At 39.6% G+C, this 5,782-nt stretch overlaps 1 long non-coding RNA gene across 2 annotated transcripts; it reads left to right on the top strand.

Annotated features, from left to right (window-relative positions):
* The first annotated feature begins 3,345 nt into the window (after positions 1-3,345).
* On the top strand, positions 3,346-5,373 carry LOC133706852 (uncharacterized). Of its 2 annotated transcripts, none has more exons than XR_009844751.1 (3): positions 3,346-3,846; positions 3,927-4,072; positions 5,045-5,373. It is a non-coding gene; the product is annotated as an uncharacterized LOC133706852 (long non-coding RNA). The 2 variants fall into 2 exon arrangements; XR_009844752.1 differs by lacking the exon at positions 5,045-5,373 and adding an exon at positions 4,349-5,030.
* The last annotated feature ends 409 nt before the right edge of the window (positions 5,374-5,782 follow it).

The raw sequence follows: 5,782 nt of genomic DNA, 5'->3' as shown, positions 1-5,782 counted from the left end.
AGATGGGTCAGGGTCGGGTCACCGTCGGGTCGCACGGAAGTTTTGGGATTTATGAAAAAAACTCGGATTTTCTTATATTTATAGAAATTTCCCCAAATTTCAATCGATCATAACTTTCTCATACGAACTCCGATTTCCGCGTTCCACATGTCCACGAACTCGTATAGACGCGCTCTACAACTTTCGTGAAGGAAGTTTTCGGAGAAACTCAATGAATAAAACGCCAACCCTTGCGCCCCCCCCTAAAATGACGCTTCCTTAATAATTATTCGCCCAAAACACTTCCGCTCCATCCACGAGCCACGAAATCGTCCAATAATCACTAAATTAAATTTCGGAAAATCCTCGGAAACTAAATACGAATTTCCGGGGCATCACAACCTTGCCGAGTAACAAAAACCCTGTGGGACAAAAATAACCTCGGTCGAATGGGAAAATGAGCACAACACATCCTTCACGTTTCGAGACCATACGTGCAGACATCTTCCCCTAATGTCTGCATCTTCCCTTGATGACTACGGTCATGGGAGATCGGATAACTTCCTTAAACGATGCTACCAACACGTTTCTCGAAAGTGGAATTTAGGCAATGACTTAGCAAGTCTGCCATATTGTCCTCAGATCGAACCTAGTTCACTTTGATCTTGAGGAGAGTTTGTTGTTGCTGATTATACTTGGTGTGGTCGCTTTTGATGTAGCCTTGCTTCAAAACAAGCAGCATTATCCTATATGCTCATAGGCTCATCTGTGGTAGACTTCAAACCACAATTGTTCGAACATGCGTAACTATGGATCCAATCTATATACATTCACGAATCACTTCGTGAAGAGAAATAATCTCTGCATTGTTAGAAGATATAGCGACTATGGTCTGTTCTGTAGACCTCCAAGATATCACGGTCTTTACCCATGGTGAACACTTAACCAGTTTGGGAATGACCTTTGTATGGGTCAGAGAGATACCCAATATCAGCAAAACCTTCCAAAATACATGTCGTTTTGGGATGGGGATGGAGGACGCAGGCCAGTGTTGGCGGCGTTCCTGGTGTGTGATGGGTCTGAATCCATCATCTCTCTGTAAGGATAGAACAAGCTCATATCAATTGTACATCTCAAGTACCGAAAGATGTCTTTTACACCAATCAAATGGCGTCGCGTTGGCGCAGAGCTATACCTTAGCTAACAAGTTCACTGCAAATGAGATGTCTGGTCCTGTGCATTGAACTAAGTACAATAATGCGCCTATTGTACTCAAGTAAGGCACTCCTGCCTCTAGCACATCTTCGTCATCATCGTTTCGACGAAGAGGATCCTTTTCAGGATCAAGACTACGGACGATCATGGGGTGCTTGAAGGTTTGACCTTGTCAAAATGCCTAAGCATCTATTGACACGATGCTCAAGTTCCAAACCAAGACATAATCGTGTTCTCCCAAAATCCTTAATCTCAAACTCGGATTTCAAATGTTCAACGGTTTCCCTTAACTCTTTAAGGGCTTCTAATGAAGATCATGTCCAACATGAACCACAATAGAATCCGAAACTTGTTATGGAAACGCGTGGGCATATCCCTTCCCAATCAAGTAGTCATTTTAGTGAGCGTTTCAACCTCTTTGTAAACGAGCTCCGTGGTCTAGAGCCACTTGACTGGGGTAAATGAAGTTCACCTTGAACCTTCATGTATATTCCGTATCTAGATCCTCATAGAGATACGTAGTGACCACATTTGGAAGCTGCATAATCAGTTATTCGGAAACTACCAAACTGACAAGGTAGTGGAGTGCAATGACATCCATTACTAGAGAATATGACTCATCGTAGTCGATTCCAGGGCGTTTTGTGAGAAGCCTTGCGCCATAAGGCGAGATTGCCATATCTTTTTCTCATCACGCTTTCTAACGAAGACCCATTAGTCAATAGGTTTTATGTTAGGAGGTGTTGGCATCACTGGCTCAAAAACCTTCCTCTTCGTTAGAGAATCCAACTTAACCTGGATCACATCTTTCCATTTAGGCCAAATCTCTACGTTGGCATTCATTCATCAACGGAGCGTGGTTCGATATCATCTGACTCAACAAATTCATGCGCAACGAAATGCGCAACTACATCATCAATTATGATGGAGTTTCTATCCCACGTCTCATGTACACTAGTGTAAGTTTCATAGAGCTCTATATTCTCAGGAATAGGTTCTGACGTTTAGGCATCCCCCAACGATAACCAGAAACCTGGAAGATACTCATGAGACGGATTTTGAGTGTCGATGATCAAAGGATTGGAATGTGCCAAAGTATCCTTCAAACTCACGGGCCTCCCATGCATCCTAGCTGGGGCCATGGCCTGTAACGCTAGAGTGCCACTCTCTTTGGCGTTGGCGCCATGCCTACCTCCACTAGGCCAATAATGTCAATATACAACACTTTTTACACAACAAAATATTTTTTTTTGTTGTGTGATGAAGGAAAGTGAATCATACAACACATTTAAGAAGCTTTTGTCGTATAAGGTTGTTAAAATTCAAAAGTTCTTAGTTATAAACTCATTGCACAATACTTATAAGAAAGGTCTGTTGTGTGAATGGAAAAAAAAAGAGGCACATTTCCCTCCTATTTCTGCTCAAACTTCCCTCCTCTATAGTACAACAGTCTATTTGTATCTGTTGTATGAGTGTAGCTTGCAAAATGTCATACAATAGTTTTTTACTTTGTGTTGTCCAAATAAGGAAGATATATTAGGAAGGTTTAGATGTATCCCAGAATGACATTCATTTCCCCCAAAGCGAACAAATTTTGATTGAAATGTAGGTTACATATATGTACTCCTACAACGTAATTACTTATTTGTGTTGTCTGAATGAAAAACGCCTATGCCTAGCTCCAAAAGTGATACTTTGATTGCACATAAGCGGGAATTTTCCCTCTTTGTTCCCTCAGCTCAATTTTAATATGTAGATAATCAGACAACATAACTTGATTTATGTGTTGTCTAAGTCACGGACACAAAATAAAAGAATCAAATGCGCGCCTTTGACAAATTAATTAGTGCTAGCTAGCTACCTTCTCTATTATGAGAGATTCTCTCACTCCCACTTAAGGCTGTTTCAACACTTTGACAAAACCTCTCCCTTTTCTTCGTGCCAGCACCCAACACTACTACAAAAACCACATTTTAGGACACCCTATAAGGACACAGTTTTATCGAGGTGTCCTAATAACCCTAAGAGGACGAGCTAAAGAAAACAGGAGTAGCCCACCCGTTTTTTCGCCAAAAGTTAAAAATTTCCCACACATATTTTAGTTGACCGCCCTCTCACTCTCTCTCATTTGAGTCACTTCCTTATTCAAACCAAATTGGAGCTCATATTTTTCACTCTCTCTCATCTGTCTCTCACTTTTTCTTCTGGCCAGATTTGTATGCTTTGGTTGATGATTAGAAATGCCCTTTTTCTCTCAAACCCTCGTTTTCTCCCACAGCCCCTCTTTTCCTTTCTCACCTATCTCAATGTCACCCACCAAATTTAGTTTCGAAGAACTTGGTGGCCACTGGGTTGACCTGGATCTACAACCTCCAGAACCCACATCAACAACCTCCCTAAGCTCCTCTCCTACGTCACACCAACCTCGCCGCCTCAGTACGTCGTCGAATCAAACTACCGATTACACCCATCGTCATCTCACCTACATCTACCCAAAACTCAATCACTTTCTCACCCATCCTTGCTTGCTGAGAACAGAGAACTCAGACATGGCCACGGGATAGAAGCCATTGATATTCTCATCTCCATTCTAGTATCAAAAATCAAAGGTTTAGGCTTTGGAGTCTATATTGGGATCAGTTCACCGCTACGGTAAGCTCTTATGCTATGCAGTTGGTATTTTCGAATTGATCTAAAGGTTGGGGGAAATTTATAAATGTTTTTGAATCAAGGTATGGAATTGAGGAAAGATAGAGGAGTGGAGCTGGATTTTGATCGAAAAACTCTGGCAAGTGAAAGGTTGGAGTTGTGCAGTACGTTAGGTGAAGGAGAGAGATTTTGGGTGAAGGCTCCTTGACTGGGTATTGATTAAATTCAGGTAATTATGCCTTCTTATTATGAATTCAGTTTCTATTTGGATTCAATTGGAGTTATTAAAGGGAATTGGTGTTGTGGTAGAGTTGTCCGGAACGTTTGAATTCATAATCATGTTTTGAGTTCATCAATTGATTTAATTATAGTTGGTTTGTTGATTGAGAGTTGGAGTTGGAATAAGTTGGGTTCTATGGACATTGGAGAATTGTTACTGAAGGCTTAATTAACTTAGTTGGGATTGTTTTGATACTTGAATGAGATTACTGTGTGGTGATTGTAGATTACGTTGGAAAGCTTGTATGAAGATGTTGCTGGGTCTTTATTTCTTATTGAGATGATGACGTTCTGTTTGGACTTCATGAGACAAATTAGCTCAATTGTTCAATTGTTTGTTAATAATTAAAGTGAGACAAGTTGGCTGGTTGTTTAACAATTAGAGTGTTATAATGCTCTTTGTTGGAGTATGCGTATAAGCTTTATTAAAGGTTGCCTGGAGGTAGGGTCATTCAATTGTAAATTTGCTTTGGTGTTCTTGTAATTTTGGAATGAATAAGGGATACATATATGTATAATTTTCTTCTTCTGGGAGTTAAGTTGCAGACGTGAGTGAGTACTTGGCAGAAACTAGATTACAATTAGAGGCTTGGTTTGGCCTAAGAAATAGCATTTATTAGACCTAAGGCTTCTATTCTTAACAAGTTGTAGACTTTATACTTCCAACTAGACTTCATACTTCAAGTTACAGACTTTCTAGCTGATGATGTTCTGTTCTCATAGTAATGTTGTTGACACTATGGAAGCATAATGAAATTTTGATATAGTGAGATATTTGTGTATGATTTTTGTACTTAATGTGAATCCTTTGTAAGAAGTTAAATTCAGTTGAAGTGTGAACAATGATAAGTAGTAGTACTAGCCTTAAGTTCTTGCATGTTTATGAGTAATAATAATTTTTCTTTTTTAATTTTGGATGCAGGGTCTAGTCACAGAAGAGAGGGAAAATATTAATACTATGTTTGCATTCCTACTTCTGCTGGCGTATAAAATTCATATGCAGCAGGAGTATCTTCTTTGAATCCAGGAGTATCTTCATTGAATCCTTTTGCATGCAGCAGCATACATTCTCCTTTCCAAAAGGAAGGCAGATGATAGAACTTTTATTGAATTTGAAGAAGTTACTACTGAAGCATCCACAAATGAAGAGGATGAAGATTGGAAAACATTAGATGCTTCCTTGTGTTCTAATTTGTATAGATGATTGGAAAATATTGCCTTAATAGTACATTTGGTACTTTAATAAATAGATCGGAGTAGTTCAATTGATGAACTGGATTCTAATTTCTTTCAAATATTGATCAGTATAGTTATTTAGGCAATAATGGAGTATTAATTCTGCAAATTTCAGATTACACAATGGCTAAACAACAATTCACACAACAGACCTAAGCTCCTATAACACACAGCGGTAGTTAAGAAAAAAAAAAATGTTGTCTGACTAGGCTAACCAACAACAGCTTGGAAACAAGTCTGTTGTATGAAGAATGCACCTACAATGCTACAGATGGCTACGCAGCAGCTGTGCCTGGGATCTGTCGAGAGAAGACACAACGCTGATAACAAAAAGATGTCGAGTGTCTGTATATCATACAACGGTGCACAACCGTTGTGCAAATTCTCAACAGATAACGCTCCGATACACAACGGGGGTTGTCCA

This window comes from Rosa rugosa, chromosome 4 (assembly GCF_958449725.1).
Source record: "Rosa rugosa chromosome 4, drRosRugo1.1, whole genome shotgun sequence".
In the NCBI taxonomy this organism is placed as follows: domain Eukaryota; kingdom Viridiplantae; phylum Streptophyta; class Magnoliopsida; order Rosales; family Rosaceae; genus Rosa; species Rosa rugosa.
The sequence above is the reverse complement of the archived record's forward strand: the minus strand, read 5'-3'. Positions and strand labels throughout refer to the sequence as shown.